This window comes from Achroia grisella, unplaced genomic scaffold, assembly GCF_030625045.1.
Source record: "Achroia grisella isolate CSIRO2021 unplaced genomic scaffold, CSIRO_AGI_Agris_v1 utg808, whole genome shotgun sequence".
In the NCBI taxonomy this organism is placed as follows: Eukaryota; Metazoa; Arthropoda; class Insecta; order Lepidoptera; family Pyralidae; genus Achroia; species Achroia grisella.
The window spans coordinates 930,873-951,347 of NW_026713029.1; positions in this window are offsets into that span (position 1 = coordinate 930,873).

Sequence of the window (20,475 nt, forward strand, 5' to 3'; positions counted from 1 at the left end):
ATATTCACGCCTGGATTTTTGTTATAGCCTTTTTTTTAACTTGGAATGAATCCTAATGGAGACCCGCCCGACCCAAGGGAGGTAGATGGGTACTGCCGGACTCTTACCGGCTAAAAACTCAAGGTGTTACTTCTCTTAACCTTTTGTCAGAGATATGGAAATTCGCGAGCAATCTTCCGCAACATGATAGTATAACCTAACAGCCTTCCTCGATAAATAAGTTATCTAACACTAAATATAATAATACAAACACAATAGCATATGCTGGTGGTCACCCTATTTCTACAATATTTTTTTTTAAAAGAATACGAGCTCAGTTTCTTATCAGTTCTTCTCATCACGAAAACATTCCAAACTGACGGTAGATTTGACATCTCATAAAAGTCTGTAATAGACGTACATAAGTATATTTTGAATTTGAATTTAAAATAATTTCCAAAATCTGATCTGCCTATCTCCGTCTGTAATATAATGTTATGTGTAACTTACTTTTGTAGAATATCTATATTAATAGTTATTATAAAGAAATCTGCTCCTGTAATCTATGTATAATTCAAAAGAACCCTAAAATCTCGAAATTCGAGAACAAATTGCATTTGAACTCGTGGGATACCTAACAACCGCTACACAAACAATGTATAACGAATATATAGCAGCTCTTCCGGAACACATCACATGTTATATTAGATTGCTTCAGCTTTTAGTACTTACCATCTGTATATCTTAATTTATATTACAAATATGAAGTGATACATTTTTATCGTGTATATTTCTGTAATTGAGAAAGTGGAGCCAAAGTTGTGTCACGAATGGGATAACACACTGTGGTGAATATATGATTAAGTACTTAATATGTATTATGTTATTGTTCTTTATTAAATATTATTACATATATACTATATATACTTAATAATATATATTTATTATACATATAATACGAATTATATATGAATAGTGTTATTTATGGTCAATTCAACAGCGCCGTCTAGTCCCAAGCTAAGTAAATCTTGTGTTACGGGTACTAGGCATCTGATAGATATATTTAGATACATTTTTTTTGTAAATACATGTACATCGTATAATGCAGTGACCTCTCACGGCATTTCCACTGACCACTGCTAGTGGTGCAACCTAATCGAAACGTCGAGGAAAAGTATACACGTATATACTACCTTACTAATATATTATAACCCTAGTATATATGTGAAATAATACTATAAACACTATATTTGTGAGTATGGATGCATGAATGTTTATAATTCTTTCACGCAAAAACTTACGGTACAGGTTTTAATTAAATTTTACATTAATATAATTTATTCATCAGAATAACACACAAGTTACAATGGAAAAAGATATTATGCAAGTTGGACGAAATATAATGACAAATGTTATGTAAGTGTGATGCAGACAAAGTTGCGCGGGTCAGCTAGTTTACCATAATATTATTCGTGTAATGACACGCTTAACATTATAACTAACGTATATGAAACACGAAAGTCTGTGTTCAAAATAACTAGGATCCCATACTGTTGCAGTATGCACATTCTTGCAGCATTAATAAACCAGAGAAGTAGCAGAAGCGGCACCGCTGGTAGCTGCATAAATTTAATAATTTACGAGCAAATAAAACACTTTGTTATCCCACTAATATCCGCTCAAAATTTATATAATTTAGTTAGACAACTTTATTAGCACGCGTGAGCTAAGCTCTTAATTATGTATCATTATAGCTTCAAATAAAATAGCTAACGACATCATAATTTTAAGTATAGTCATATAAACAGTAATATAATAAAAAAATAACTTTATATCTATAAAGTATTGTAGGTCGGTTAACATACGCCTAAGAAGCGTCGGTATTAAAAATAAAATGACCACATAACTATACCCTCGCGGTACAAACGTTTATATTCATGAGTATGATTGTTTTTATAGGTCTGGGTGTTTTGTATATATATTATATATCTATTTTATCAGTTGTCTAGTACACATAACACAAGCTCTGCTTACTTCGAGACTAGATGATGTCGTGTGAAATATTATTATTACATTTGACAGAGAGACGTACTTCTCAGTACTCCATGGATTCACAGTGTGGGTGCTGGATTCATCGTGTGGTACAGACGGAAACTCCGAGCAGTTCCCAGGACTTATGTCCATGGTGTAGGTTTTAATTGTACTGGCAAATAAGCTTACAGATCACTTAATGGTATATTATTGTATTAACAGCACTTCTGACATCACGTTATCATATACCACCTGTAACCATACCATGTGTAAGAGGTCCTATAATGTCACTGAATAATCTAATCCTTCAACTTAAATATATTTTTCAATACAAGGTACTTGGCAACACACACGCAGATGGCTTTTTGCAAAATCTACCACTGATTTTACGTAACTTTCTTTTATATAACTTAGGGGACAAACTATTTGACATCTTACCAACTAATGGTGAGTGATTACCGCCGCCGATAAACACCCGCAATACCAGGGGAATATTCACAATTCAAATTCCTTTTAAAAAGGAATAAAATCTTTTCTTGAAGATTTCAGTACTGTATCGGTTCGAAAATACCATTGCTAGAAGGTGATTCTACAATTTGGTGGCAAAAAATCGTGGAAAAACATACGGTGGAAGACCGTCATTCGTCCAGATGATGAAGATGGTATTTTAGTTTCTGGTGGGTAATGCTAATAGCATTACGTCTAATTCCATATACTTCAGCTTTATTTAGAAAATAACTATACATGAGCACAGAAAAGTAATTGAGTTGCCATACTACAACTTTTTGAAATTGTTTGAAAATGTAAAACAAAGGAAAATTGTAGAGTCAACTGTGTTCGAATACAACTAACTATATGTACCACGATATTCAGTATTCATCCGGTTTGTGCTTTCTCGAATAAACTGCATAAAATTCTGCATACAATAGACGCATTTAGTGAATCAACGATGACTCACAGGTAACCTAAGGTTGGTGCGCTTGGTCTGTGTAGGTGTGGCCTTTCTAATCCACGTAATCTAATAGAAAGCTAACTATTATGTTGCCTACATCATACTTTTATTATACCCAGATATTTAAATTATTGAATCACCTAATATTTTAATAGTAATAATGGATGGGGGGTTTTATTGATGATGACGGAGTATGATGCACTTACTTGCACCACAGATAACATAATATTACATACTAAAGGTATAGGCTGGGGAACCAGAGAAGGATGACAGGATGAGCACGAGGTTAGGTCAGTTAGAACATCCTAATAAATTTATTAAGAATTTATCATGATGCTTTCTAGGGGGTTTATTAGTAATGTGGACAATAGATGGAAGGGATTGTTAATAATGGAACTAGATTCACCATTGCTACGCAACGAATTAAGTCTGGTCGATTACAATTCTTCTGGTCGAGGAATTTACATTATACTTTAAGGGTATAATAATAATATCTCAGAACAGTGCACAGCGCCTGGTCGTCCCAAACTAAGCAGTTGACATAAACCCATACATAATATATATATATATATATATATATACATGGAAACACTCAACCGATACAAACAATCATGCATGAGTATGAAATTTTCCATGCGAGGAATGAAGCCGCAAAAGGTACAAAGTGAAGCAAAATTTCACATATTAAATAGTACAATGATATCAATAGTTATCTACTATCATAAAATACTAGCTATTACACTCGACTTCGTCTGATTTTTATTGAGATAAAGTTAGCGTATAATAATAATATTATTATAATAAACCATAACAATCATACTCGTCTGAACATAACATAACATTAGTAGTAACGTTTGATATCAGTAAAACCCGCTCTGGTGAATCCGGTTCGGCACAATAGTGGTTCTATTAACGAGCAACGTGGGCGGCCAGCACTAGTCATAGACGCAGTTACACTTGTATGACTACAACTTTGTTATGTACAGTGTTTTCCTGGGCATGCGTTATGAATGGAGATAATATTTTAAGGAAGGTGTTACATATGAATGTGGATGGTTATAAGGGCAGCGGAAGGCCGATAAAGAGATGGATGACTACAACTTTGTTTATATATATATATATATATATATATATATATATATATATATATATATATATATATAGATACAGTATTTTCCAGGGCTTATATAGGGAATGTGTGAATGATATGGTAAGTGAAGCGGAGGTATCAAATGTGTCTAATGAGTGAGAGGTGCTGAGAGTTTTAATGAGGAAAATACGGAGATAAATATAAAATGCGACTAATTTGACAGCGATATATAATAGAAAGTGAACAATAAAGAATATGTCAAAGAATATTATTATAAAATTTAAAAATAGTATAAAAACCTATCAAGGACTTCGCTACAATAAGAAAGGGAGTAAATAACGAAATGACTGCGAACAGGGATGAATGGAAGAGCAAAGAAGCAATTGATATAAGATACAGTGTTTTCCTACAAATTTTCGTCTGCTTGAACAGGTTTGCCAGAATATAAATTGTTATAAGAGAAAGATTTAAGAGATTATGATTTATTTATTTTATGTTTATATATAGAAGTTTAAAACATAAAATATTACCCGAGACTTTGCCTGCCTTTCTTTTTGATAAAAGATAGCCTATGTCCATCCAAGCGTTAACATATAAATTTACGTCAAATTTCATTACAATCTGTTTAGGCATTTAGTCGTGAAAATATAATAGACAGACAGATATTTGCGCAATTATATACATTAATACACATGAACATAATCCTGTAAATAGCTATAAGTAGTTGCATGAACATTTTTACATCAGGTAATAATTTTTCGTCATACAAATGTATACCAAAATACGCTGAAGGGAAAAAAAAGTCATTTTAAAAAAAAATCTATATAAAAAAGAAACAAATAATACCCCATATGAACAGCAAAGAAACTGTTTCCCAGACCAAAAAAGCGAAAAACAATTGAAGACCATCCATCACCTCCGGCAAAGCCTTTCCAGATTCGACTTTTTTCAGTTTTACAAACCCTTTTGTGTCTTGTATTAATTACAAATATTAATTACAACGGCGATGGAAACCCTTTAATCTTTATACCTTTGATATATAATACTGCGAAACCGGTTAGATCATAAAATTAATAGGATAAAATAAACTCGCGATCAGTACAAGCGTTTTCACTTATATTGATGAATTTCAAAATACATTAAACGTTTATAGTATGCTAAATCTCAAGGGCGGATCTACCTAAGAGCTTTTTGGGCTGCAGCCCAGGGCCCCGAGGACACAAAGGGGCCCTAGTCCCCACTGAAACGATATTTAGAATATAAAAAATATCTAGAATGTTAAAAAATCTACAACCTGAGATGAACCTAGGACCTACAACCTGAGATGAACCTAGAACCTGCAACCCTGAGATCAATCAATACATGCATGTGCTCGTCTATCGAAAGGAACGGGGAATTTCTAGTCGTTTGTTTTTGGTCAGTGTATTTTTTTAGTTGAGTAATATAATTGGGTAGGCCCCTATATACCCTAAGTAGATTTAGCCCAGGGCCAAGGGCAAGTTTTTGTTCCCTCTCTGCTAAATCTGTAAGATGTATCTTCTAATTCGCAAGTGACGACCGGATAGTAGTCTAGTGGTTTAACGCCGCTTAACTTCTAATAGTCGCGAGTTCGATTCCTTATTGTTCCAAGCGATTTACATTTGTATTGATCTGTCTGTTTTTATGTATGTATTTATAAAATATTTGTATCAGTTAAAAAAATCTGTTGTCTAGTACCCATAACACAAGCTCTGCTTAACTTGGAACTAGCTGACGCTTTGTGAATTGTCATGGATTGTTATTATTGTGTAACAATATTAGTGAAAATTCTTACAAATAAAAACATGAAGTATAGAAGGTTGCTATACTAGACGAGCAGAAGAAGAATGCAAATGTGATACTTGTCGTAATACGTTATCTGTACATGGAAGATATATGAAAAAAACTATTATTATTTAGGAATTTTCAAAACCAAAATAATGATTGCTAGAATTTTTGTCTGTTTGTCTGTGTATATATTTAAGCTCTTAGATTGAAACTAGTGACGCTGTGTGAATTATTATTAATCTACGAGTAGGATTCGACTCCTGGACCACAATACAAACCAGTTATGAACCCACAAGAGCAGGGAGGCGTTAGACATTATTACCTTCTTCAATACTAAATTATTTTAACCGGTATTACTCGTTTTTGAGTATTTAATGTGGCGACATAGTAATTATAAAGATATATTTTACATATTATGGTCGTAATCTATTTCCAACATAAAAGCTTGTAAATGGTTTCTTAAACTATTACATGATCCGATGAAAAAAGAACATTATTAATGAGACCTGTTCATTTTTATATTTAAAAATAAGTGCAAATTTATACTAATACCTGCTGTGGTCCCGACTTCGACCGCGTCAAATAATAACCTTTGATAGCATTTTTAATAATTTATTCCTTTCATTTTACCCCTTCAAAAGTAAAATTTTAACAAACTTTGAATGTTATATTTATTTATATTCAATCAACAGCCTAAAAAATAAGTTTCAAGTTTCTACCTTTAAAAATGACGATACTCCTCTTTCAACACTCTTTTTAGCATTAATAAGTAGCTTATGTCCTTTCTCAGGGTCTAGACTATCTATGTACTAAATTTCATTTAAATCGGTTTAGTAGTTTTGGCGTGAGAGCGAAGTAAGGATATAATCCTTGTAAAAGAACGAAAGTTCATCTGTCCAACTGTTTGTTATCTTTACATAACAAAATCTTTAAACCGATGTTGTGATGCCCAAAATGCCACTCCTGCGTTGCCATTCTGGACTAAGATGTAATATCTCACTTATGTAATTTCACATTATCACTAAAGTCGTATCCGTCAAGCGTAGTTGGCCTTCAGCCGCTCCATAAGTCCTTCCACGGGTTTGGAGTACCATCTGCACTCGCCCTCTAACGTTTGGTTAAGCTGTAAAGGCCTAGCATGACTTGCATTAGAGTATTTAAAAACTGACTGTCTAAGTTATTTGCACCCTACAACTGAAACACAGAATTTATACTGGAATTACCCTTAAATAAATTTAAAAAATCTGTTAAATCATATTTACTAAGCAAGGCCTATTACTCACTAAACGAATACTTGAACGACGAGCGTGCATGGCAATAGTTGTTCATGCACTGGATTTTCATTTAATGTTAGACATAGACACCTATATAAACAAACATTGTAAATAAATTGGCTTTTTAGAAAAAAATAAGAATTTCAATTTAGTTTCTTGCCAGTTCTTCTCAATTGAATCAATGCTGAACTGGATATTGTAGTTCATAAGCAGCTAAAATTCAAATTCAGAAATAATTTATTCATGTAGGACACATGAATAAATTATTTTTTAATAGGAATTTGAAAATTAAATTAAAGCAAACTGCATGGCTAGCGGTTCAAGTAGGTGAGACTGAAATACCCACGCAGGCAAGTTTTTGGAAAATCCAACTCTGGTAAAAATACCTTTTACAGTTTAACTCGTGTGAAAGTCTTACTAACCGTTTTGTAGACTGTCAAGTTTAGAACAAATGATTAATGGCTGATCCAGTATCGAACAAGGACGTTACACTATCAGTGGCATCCATAATCGATTTTTCATCAATCCAGTGACAAAAACGAAAAGCTGACAGGTAAATATATCGTGTAATATCCGCCTAAGTTCCACCGTGAGATGCGAAACAGGTCCAAGTCACCGACCTCTTGAATTAGACTAGTTGCGATGAATTATTACCCTTGCAGATAAAGAATTGGTTTGAAAAAGTATTCACATCTCACTTATACATTACTGATAAGAGCAGGAGCCAAAATGAAGCGCGGAGGTTTTGCATTCCCATTTCGCCGCAAGGCAGTGTTGCCGCAATATAATATTTTACCATTAATTAAGTAAAAATTGTCTAGTAGAATTATCTTTTACCGAAAACAATCTAATGCTAAACTTTTATTATGACCAGCTGACCCTCGAACTTCGTCTGCGTCATATTTACTTTACATTTGTCGTTATATTTCGAGCAATTTACATAATATCTTCTTAAATTATAGCCATTGTATATTGGTAAATTTCATTCCACTCATTCCAGTGGTAAATTTCGTCAAAATCCATTGAATAGTTTTTACATGAAACAGTAACAAACATCAATCCATCTATACTCACAAAACTTTCATGTTTATAATATTAGTTTATATTTATAATATCACAAATACAATGTATCGTAAACATTTTAGTGCTTAATAAAAAATATAATATTGAAGGTTAATCTAAATTAACTAAGTGCACATTTGCCATAAACTAATTTAAAAAGAAAAATGATAAAACACCGTACAAATCAAAAATCAATACTAATATGCAAAATTATCTGTCTGTATGACTGTCTGTCCGTTCGTTTGTTACTTTTTAAAGATTAAACCACTGAACGGATCTTAAAGAAATAGAAGATCTTCTGTCTTTGAGACAGACAAGCAGACAAGATCACTTAATAATTAGTAGGCAATAAATCATAGCAACATCGCTGTGATTGCACAGCAGTAAACGAAGATCTAAAACATACTCGTATAATAATGGAATATCCAGCAATTGGTTTGCAGAGACTTATTTTATTAGATAGCTTAATAAATTTATATGAAATCTAACTACACCCCGAGGCTTCGCACGTGTGTACATGTAACATACATATGTACAAACCTTCGTTTTGAATCACTCTATCTATTGCTAAAAACTGCATTAAAACCCGTTGCGTAGCTTAAAAGATCTGATCGATCAGACACCGGAAGTGACTTCATTTTAAACTGCATTCAAATGAACGGATTTATTTCATACTATGTAAAGAAGAAAAAAAACCCCGCTTCTTGCCCTCTATCCCACAAAATACTGTAACTTAACCATTTATATATAACTTCATCCTCAAGACCATAAGGACGCTCTAGTAGTAGTAAGTAATATGTAATCTATACAGGTTAAAATAACCTAACTCTACCTTTTAGGTTATTTGGGTTTGTCTATAGGGAAAATGCCTAACAGCCAAACAATTACATTTATACAAATGTAATTGTTTGTCTATTAGGCGTTTTCCAAAGCCGTAAAATGACTTCATAAATTCATCTGACAATGGTAAAGGTAAGGTAATATTTAACAAACAAAACATGGCAACCCTGCCGCGTGGTCCGGTCACCTAATGTTGTACACACCAGTGCCAAGAGATGAAATGTTGAACAAAATAGACTGATAGGTCAGTGACCGTTGATCGATAGCTATGTACTAAAGGGAGTACAGTGCCGCAACATGTTATGTAAATTCATAATTACTACCTCTTATGATAAGGAATGTTATCAATCTATTATATCCTTAAGAGCAGTAATCACTTACATTGTGATATCTAAATGTGACTGGAGCGAGATAATGTACAATTATCGAATAAAGAACAAAAAAAAATAAAAAAACAACCACTATAGTACTTTATTTTAAAAAAAAATATTTTCTCCTTCGTCAGCGCAATTTTCATATATAATGGTGTCAGCACTTTGAATTTTAGTTTTTTTCTACAAAAACTTATATAATATTATATTATATAATATACTTATATTATATTATCGGTATTATATATGATAACGCGATGTCCATACTGTTATTCATGTATATAGGCCACGGTTACCACTTACCATCAGGTAGCCGTCAGTTTGTTTGCCATTCCATTTTTTTTTCTAGATAGATAATTTAAATTTTCGCTCGGTGAGTTCGATCATCCTTCTCACGTGTCATTTATGTTTTAATAGATTAAAAGACAAAAATTTTATCTTCCAAAAATTTCGTCTTTTGGAGTCCTTTGGACGCCAACTTGACCTTTTCTTCGAGGTGACTACGGAACTCAACTAAAACTGTGCTAGATTAATGTCGACACCGAGAATCCCAATACTCTTAGAGATAGTAATGGACGTGTTCTGAAATTACGGAGCCACAGCAAAAGGTTTTCTTAGCGGTGAAAATACGTGTGAGCACGTAAATATATAATATTTTAATACTTGAGAATTAGTCCTAATTAATGAAATTTAAAATGGTATATCAAGACGTATTTTCCCTAACAATATCAAATATGTAAGTAAAATTACGTTATTATTAATAACAATTTTCATTCTCATTATAACGTTGTTCAGCGTTGAACCTATTGTCGGTAAATTATAATTAATTAACGTATGCGAAACGCGAGTCATCATTATGAGCAAATATTTGTTAAGCTTCGAAATGAGCTGACAAGGACCACTCCCATATTTAGGGTAGAATTCATCGCTTTTAAGTACAACGGGAGCGTTTCTGAATTTATGTAATGTATTTTCTGAAAGTGTTTCTTGAATCATTTGAGAATGCAACCACATTAGTTTACTGTTCCGACTTAGGCTCTACGATCTGCAACAAAAAATACAGTGGTAAGATATAGTTCCGGCCCTCTTACCGGTGATGGTAACATTGGAAATAAACAAAAAGTAACCCTAAAGACCTTTCGTTCGTCCTCGAATGAAATGCACGAATTATACTTTATATATGTATACACATATACATACTGCAAAATATCACTTGTTGACAATATCACAACGTTGTCAGTTGACAAAATCTGGATTAACTATCGTAAATGTACATTTAACAAAGAAATCACAATGCAACGTGGCAGGGACGAGTCTATATGTATATATAGATTTTTCTTAATTCTATCATTATTATATTGTAATTTTACATCTTATTAAGTCAGAAATATAAAGTACCACACAAAGTTTTTTTTGTGTCAATCAGATTTGAACTCACAACCTGTTAGGCGTATTCAAGTTAGTAAACCACTAGGTCAGGACCCCATCAATATTATCAAAATAAAAAAAAATATGTTTTTCATAAGTCTCAAAAATTATAGACTCTTATGACATGTCAAATCTACCGTCGCTCCCCACAAGCAGCACCTGTTCACGAGTATGACGAATGAGCCAGTCAATCGATGGAGCACATTGACGCGGCCCTACATACCACCACAAATTTCAACTTTATAACGAGCATGACTGTTTCAAGTTACTTCACTACGTCATTTAAAGTATTTGTAGGATAGGCTGTAACAATCACTGTATTCACACATAATTTTTTTTTAATAATATTATTTATATATTATAAAAAATATGACATGGCAACCCTAAGTGTTGGATAAGCGTGCGCGAGCGCATACTATGCGTGTACAGTACAAGAGCGTGGGCGGCGAATCTCAGTCCACTCTTGCGTACGTGAACTGACACGATAAAACCACAACTACACTATCTAAATATTAAATTAACCAGAACGGTTTCCAGGGGGACCGCGAGGAACTTTAACTGACAGGGTACAATTAAATATAAAATAAAATTGAACTGCCTCTTTGTAATTTTAAATTAACAGCTCTTCATATTCATTTCATATGTATAATTTACCTATATTATATCTCTAAAACGGTTGGCCGATTATGACAGAATTTTCACCCGCAGAAGTTAATCTTCTAAAGAGTAATTTGGCTACTTTTATTTTAAAATTATTTTAGTATACGTCATACACGTGAACGGGTTCTGTTTGTGGAGACTGGTCTGTTCGGATTACCGACACTGATTATACTATATTCTTTTGATAAAATTGCAAATGCATCTTCTAGTTGGTCAATCTATTCTCCCTAATTTGAATTTAAAATGCATCTGTATTTTTTATTACCTACCAGCTCGTTTGAAAATAATAAGAGCCGATTTTCTTGTCAGTTCTTCTCACCTCGAAAGCACACGTAACAGACGGTAGATTTGATATGAGTCTGTAATAGATCTACGTGAATAAAGATAATTTCTATAATTATTGTAGAAATAAAATTCAATTCCACACGTTTAATTACAAACACTGCGCCAGAAGAATTTTATATATTAGATAATAAATAATTATGTCTTAACCCATGGACTAGTTAGCCTTGATGGTTTAACACCTTTATGGGTAAGTAGTTTTTAAATAGCCACAGCTATAATCCATTTTAGTACCATTCTTAGCTATTACACTTTATAGCTACAATAAACGCATTACGGGGGAGAGTTGAGCTGACGTACGGCATTCGCAAATGACAACTTTACACACGGTTAACGATCATAGAGTAATGTAACGTCTATTGTTTATGGAGGGAAGGGTTTGTTAGTATGTGGAGTGTTTTTAATGGATTATAATGGAATAGTGCACCTGCCTGCGCTAACCCAGTGGAGGATGAGAAGACGAACATGAGGTGGTCAGTTAGGCCAAAATGACAAATTTACGTGATATTTATCATTGTGGTTTTTTAGTGGATGATAATGGAATGGTGCTCCTGCCTGCGCTAATGGCATATAATAGCGGGGCTTCAGTGGAGGATGTTAAGATGAGCATGAGGTCAGGTCAGTTAGCGCATCGTGACAAATTCACCAGGCATTTATCATGACGGTTTTCAGCGGGAACTGAGTGAGGTCAACCTGATATGATACATTGCTATGATTTACAGCGGGAACCTAGTAGTCATCAACCTGACACAGTACATTGAGGCAATGGGGATAGGAGTCCACATATTAACAACCCAAAGGCTGTCTGGAAGAGATAGCTTAAGTGATAAGACCGCCTTTTGACCTATATGCTATGTACATTCCGCTTAATTTGTGTTTTTTTAAAGGTGTAGTAAAGAGTCAAGTGTTATAAATTTAAGCACGTCCCTCCCTTCTAAATGTTAGTAATATAATATTATGTTATCTGTGGTAATATCACAGATAACATATGGTAATATAAACGAAAATTTAAATGACAATGAAAGACGACTATGAAATCTATGCCTGAGGTTAAGTTTTTGAGACAGAAAAAATTTAGTAGCTCTTGGATTTTAATCCTGGATAGCCTACTTATCGAAGAAAGCTGTAGCCTATATAACATCATGCTATGACCAACAAGTGCAGAGCTGAAATGAAAAATGTTACTAAAATGTAAACACATAGATACGTATATACCGATTTTTTGTTTTTTTATTTATTTTGGCACAAAATAGTACCTATATACGAGTAATCAAATTTAACAAAAAAACCAAACAGTGACGAAATTTTCGAGCGATAAGTGAGATGTAAGTATAATATGTACGTATATATATTATATATCTCGATGTTCGTTAGGTACAAACGAAACCGGATATTAATTTTGAGTCACGCAGAGTTCATTGACTCGCGGTTTCTCGATAATCTGTTAATAGTCTAAACGAGCCACGCAGATCGTATGACAAATGATGCAAAGAGCGTAGACTAGAGATGTGACTAAAGAATCGATATGGAAAAAATCGATTATTATACTAACAAATACCAATTATCATAATAGATTTTCATTATCCATAGAAAAGATTAATTCTAATAAATTTTTTTTCATCCCAATATTCATCCAGGTGGTTTAAGAAACACGACTAAATAGAGACCTAAAAACAATAACACCGCAAAACTCAGGGATGCCATAAATTGGGGTTGTGAAACAAGTATCGATAATGGAAAAATCTATGATTATTCAATAAAAACTCGATAATTATTTAATCTATTTTTATTGATATTCTTAAAAATAGTAATCGATTAATTAAGAATCGACTTTTATACAGATCTTCACATCTCTAACGTAGTTTTCCCGTTGGACCCGCCCACAAGTCTAGCCAAAGTATAATGAGTATACTGTTTGGAATGACTGAATTATGAACAATGGCACACTTTTCGACGACCACCTTGGAGCACAAAGACACGTTGCTCTGCATAAATGAGGTTCCGAGTTCAACTCTCGGTCAATTTACCGAGCTAGACTTTACAAAATCGTGCGCATAGATAGCTATATATGTCTCTCTTATTTCAACTGCATAGCAACTTGCTTCGTATTGTGCTTCGGTAGAAAGGTGAGATAAGGTAGTGAAATTACAGGACAAGAGGCAATAGACAATAGACATAGAAATATTTATTGAAATAAACTTAATACGCATTTTTGAATAGTCATATTTTTTTATTCTCACTCATTCGAAATTCAGATTCAACACAAGAAGAATGAACAAGAAACTTGCGTGTTGCCTTCATGACATTGTAATCCTCGATTGGCTACATATAATACCGTCTTTACCATAAGGGCACACGGGGTCATGCCCAGGGCCCCCATTCTCAGGGGGTCCCCGAAGGTCTGACAATTTTTCTCACACATTTATTCTCAAAAGATTTTTGTCGGGGACACTACACTTTTCCACAAATGTTATCAGAAAGTATTTACGAGGCATATACTACACCGACTACCGATTACTTCGCCTATTCCTATGTTCTTACTTAATGATTTTTTTACTTTCCAAAAGGGCCCCGAATTCTTGTATGCCCAAGCGCCCCAGCCTAGTTTAAGACGGCGGTGGCTACATATGTAACGTACCACATGATACCGTAATGTAGTAGTTTTCATTTATATAGCGATTACCGCTTACTATTAGATGAACAGCCAGTTAATTTGCTAATCCCGTGAGATAAAGGCGAATGAAGATACAGACGAAGTCACGCGGGTCAGCTAGTAAGAAATAAGGATACAATACAATTAAATTTCGCAATAGGAGCTGTCTCAGCTGTTGCTGATATAAAGCTGAACCTCAGTGAAGTGTGAATAATATGAATATAGCACATTTTCAGCCAGTCCTAATTACTCTTAAAAAACAAAAGAAACGCGCGGGTTTATATAATTTACAGATAAACGCAACAAACTGTTACAAATGTTTCGTGACGTCATGTCACAAATTAAAAGTCACAACATGTTATGGTTTTTGTGGTTTCTACAGGGTATGGTTACTACTCTCCACCAGGTCACCATCAACTTGTTTGTCCTTCTAATAAGGTTAATAAAGATATTTTTATATCGCTTTACTTCCATATAAACATTTGTATTTATGAACATAATTGTTTGTATGGGTCTGGATGTTTTCTATGTATATTACAAGAGGATTTACAAATAAAAATCTAAGTATCTATATCAGTTGCCTAGTACCCATAACACAAGCTCTGCTTACCATTGGACTAGATGGCGTTGTGTGAATTGTCCAAGGTAAATATCATTATTATTGCTGTTAAATTCATTTTCGTTCTTTCACTAATATTTTTATGATTATGTACGGGAATTCAATGAACTTGCAGTTTTAGACTAACATATCATTTATCTCAACGCACATAAAATATTTAGCATGCACTTTACGAGTAAAGACACTGAATGCATCTCTTTTCTCACTTTGGTGGGCTTTCTTGCTATTTTTATTGCTAACAACTAGACAAGTTTATGAAAATTACTATAACACGTTCATAGATTAAATGGTATTTTATACTCTGTACACTAAGCAAATCACCTAGTACCAATTATGCGCATATACACCGATAGTAGAAAATCTATAAAACTCCAGTCGTAAAACGAATGAAGTACCAATACTAGTCGGTCGTAGTATACAGGTCGTAACTCAGCTCTGGACAATACGCCTCAAGATTATAATCTCTCAGACTCGAATACGCTGCGACACCTTTTGTACATAACCCTTATATCTAGAATCATATGACTCAAAATACAACTGACAGTGCTGGAGTTAGTCCTATAGCTTATAAAATATACGATTCATTGTCAGACCAAGCCTTGCGATTAAAGATAGTGAAATAAAGATAGTCTATTTGCCAAGTCAAATGAAATGCGTTGGTATTTTATATAATGGTAACTAGTGGTTGCCCCGTGGTTGAAATTCGACCATAATTAATTTAACATTCAGTAAAACTATAGACAAATAATATTAAAGACAAACAATAATAATCTATTCTCAATTTGATCACAAACTTTAATAATATACTTTAATAAACAAAAGGGTATATATGCGTCCATGTGTTGGTCAAATACATAGCAGTGTTTGTTATAGATTTTTTGTTATTCTTTGTACAATTTAAATAATATATCAATGTTCTGCTCTCCTTCTCTACATAAACTATAAATTTGCGAAATTTCATACTACTCCGTTCACGCAAATTTCGTAAAAAGTGGTACAAAATTTTCTCTTTACGTAATAATATATATATCACCCTGGACAATTCACACAGGGCCATCTTTATAGTCCCAACCTAAGTAGAGCTTGTGTTATGGGTACTAGACAAGTGATTAAAACAGTAAGTACTGGGTGTCGCGATTTTTCGATAGACAATCTAGTGACGGTATTTGAACAAACTGCTGGCATCTCACGTCGCTGTTACTCTAGTCAGCTCGTGACCACGGCTAGTGCAACCTAGTCAAAACATCATGAGAGGATACCTTTACTATACCTTTATTTATCATAAAATTATTCATGTTAAAACCCGTTTATGTATATTAATGAACTGATATAAACACTTAAATTAAGAACAAAAGTTAGCGATACACACTCACGGAATCCGTACACTTATTAACAGTTGATGCTACTGAACTTTGCTTGAATATATTTATGACTGGATTATACGCAGAAGATAGCAGGTTAATAATATAAATAATGTATATTAAACACGAAAGGTTAAATATATATATATGTAGTTGTACATATAATAAATACAGGACGAGGCTGTTAGGTGGGCGGCATTTTTCAGTCTTTCCCGCCTCGAAAAACATGAAAATCCGAGGCTGCATGGTGTAAAAGTTATAATTGAAGTATAAACTTACTGTACCTTCTCAGCACTGTCACAGAGCGGTTAGTCTCGTTAGAACACGTTTACACAATCGTGCCGAGGTTGGATATTTTTTTTATATATGACCGTTATTTCTATTGATGACATGTTCATGTAAACAGGTAATCAATTTAAATTCATAATTCATACACGTTGAATTATTTTTAATGTGTTGACAAAATCGCTAAATATTTTTAGAAGTTAGATATATATATATATATTGATGCTGCCACATAAAATACATTGTAATATTATTGAAATCTATACAAATAAATAAAATTGAAATGTATATCTGTAATTTCAAATTAACAACCAATTTTGACGGGACTTAGCTATAGACGTAGCTAATGTTATAAGGAGTAACTTAGGGTACTTTTGTTGTAGAAATTTTACTTATTTTAATTTCACGCGGATAATGTCACTGGTAACAGCTAATAAAAAATATTACTGGCAAATAATGTAGCTGTATATAGGTAAAATTTTAAAATGAATCAAGGGTTTTTCCGTATACCTTTATATAGTTATATAGTATAAAACAAAGTCGTCCACGTCCACCGCCACCTGTTTGCTTATATATTTTAAATTACACAACGAATTTTAATGCAATTTAAAAAATAGATAGAATGATTCAAGATGAAGATTTATATGTATAATACATGCGGGTTATAGTATAGAACAAGCTGAGAAGTCAGAAGATTTGCAATGCATCCATGCGAAGTTTACTACTATATTATTTAGATAAATCAACAACAAATCGATTCCTCTTTATATAGATTACATAATGTACATAGGACTTTTTAACCGACCTAAAAAAGCTATGTTGCACTAAAATACTATTATATTTTGATTGTATATTTAAATTTTCATTCTTATTCACCAACTACTCATCATCTGATCTGCTTCTTCCTTATCTCATCTATTTGGGGTCTGCGTAATATGTTTTTCTCTTCCATTCATCCCTGTTAGCAGTCATTCCTTACAGTACATCTATCTTTTTTTCGACCTTCCTCTGCCCTTATAACCATCCACATTCATATGTAACACCCTCCTTAAAATATTATTTTCATTCCTACGCATTACATGCCCATCTTATACATTAAGTATTATTCTTATATATTTAATTTAAATTAACATTTCTCAGAAACCAGCCTCATTCTAACTTGACACAACAAAATCTTCTCGACGCTCCGATTTCAACCGCATTTGTTCTAATTTAATTTCCTTTCTTGTGTACTTATCTCAAATTTAATCCTCTTATTTAAATACAATTGTTAGCAATTGAAACAATTAAATCCAGAACATTCTTGCAATAACGTCATTGTTATTAGTATTATTTATTAGTATTACCACAGATAACATAATATGTATTACCATAGTAGATTATCTTTAGTAGAGTATCAAATACTGTAATCAGTTTTTAATTAAATATTTACATCGCACTGTATACTACCATATTAGGTTATAGTCGAACTTCCACGACTGAAAGACTGAAAAAGAAAATAATGACCAATCAATCTGTTTAATTTAAGTTTAAAAATTAATATTTTGCTAATTTAAGTATTATATAGTAGAGTTGTATTATAATTATTATTATATTATTAGGTATATTTATGTATAAATATATACATATATATATATATATGTTCATTACGTGCACCACCTACCCTTTGCTTATCTTATTACTTTCTCTACCCAAAGGTAGTCTGGAAGAGATTGCTTAGCGATAAGACCGCCTTTTGTATCAGTTTATGTAATCTATTATTTTATGTGTTTTCTTTGTCTGATGCAATAAAGAGTATAAATGAAATAAATAAAATAAATAATAATATCTCACGACAATTCACACAATGCCATCTACTCCCAAACTAAGTTATGGGTACTAGACAACTGACATAAATATATTTTTTTGTAAATACACATAGAAAACACCCAGACCGATACAAACAGTCATACTCATGAAAACATGTAATTGTACCGTGCGAGGAATCAAAACCGCGACCATGGGGTGAAAGACGGTGCGCTGAACAAGACCCTACATAAATTATATTTTTTTACGTGAGCAAACAATACCTTAAAATTAGACAACATTATCTTAAAATTATGAAAAAAGTGCGTACATAAATTTCAGAATATTGTGCCATTCGTTCGTAATTTCTTAACTTCATATCTGGATCGTGCAATCTGATAATATTACCTACTTATACTATCATCTCGATTCACTGTCCCTACCTTATCGTAATGGCTTGTTCCCATTTATTCCCTGAATCTCAGTGTTCGCCAGATAAACTGCATTCAGTCCTCGTCTATTTTTCTCTCCAGCTACTATAAATAACTGAGATAACATCCCGCTGCGATAGTACAAAAATAGTGAAGGATATTTTACATTCGTTGAATATTATTGTAGAAAACTCTTAAAGACGCCATCCAATTAAACAGAGCCAGTTTTATTTATTTATTACTTTTATTGGCCAATAAAAGAGGCATAACGAGACGGATGACGGATGTTACAACATTCGTCTGTCAATCTTTAAATTTTTATATGCAAATGACAAATAACCCGACTGTTTGTCTGATGGTAATTGGTAACCGCTTATATATATACTAGCTGTGCCCGCGGTTTTACGCGCGTGAAATCTGTAACCTATATCTTATTCTGAAATATAAGCTATATTACTATAAAGTTTCATCAAAATCCGTTCAGTAGTTTTTGCGTGAAATATTAACAAGCATCCATCCATACCCACACACTTTCGCGTTTATAATATTAGTAAAATACATGGCAAGTGTAGTAGGTGTAAATAGCAAGCAAGTAATAGGTGAGACTAAGGTACCCACGCGGACCACTTTCAAGAAATTATAGCTTGGTTATATGTAAAATGGTAAGATTAAATATCCTACCATTTTACATATAACCATTTACTTATTGGTATAAATATATTAATATAATATATAAGAATAACTATCGTGATTTCGTTTCCTTTTAATGTTAAGTCAAAAGTACAAGAAAGTCTGTCAAAATCGGTCCAGCCGTTACAGAGATGAAAATTAAAATAAAAGATAATCAAACAAAATTGGAGCGTTAACCCTCTACTATATATGGCCATCAGGATATCATATCACACCCGTGATACTCATACTCAATTAAAGTTTGAAACCTTTTTTGTATAAAAATATTTAAAAAACATTCTAAAACAATTGAAATAATTTCATAAATGTCAACAGACAACAGTCTTTGGCTTTAATACATAGTAATGTAAAATATAATAAAAAGAACCGGCGAATACACACAGCCAATATAGATGACTAGACTGTCATGCCATTATCAAGTACTATCAAATAAAAAATATATAAAAAATATATAGTCCGTAATGACTATTAATTAAATATTCCTCAAAAATATAGAGGAAACCATAGTACAAATATTTTTATTCTGTGGAAGAAGCATAGCGCTGTAACAGTAATAGTAAAATTAAATTTTATGACACTGCTATTCGACGGAAATATTAAAAAGAAAATCAGATAACCATACATAGATAGAGTTGTTGACGATGCTGCTCGTTACCCAAGTCGTTACAGACAGACTGTCAATCCACTTATCAATGTAATGAACCAGATAACTGTTATTAGCAAATTTTACTATAATGAGCTGAGAAGTTAGGCTTTGACGTGTAAATGTATGGAATTTAAATAAAAAGACTTCGGCCGTCCGGCAGGAATGCTTTA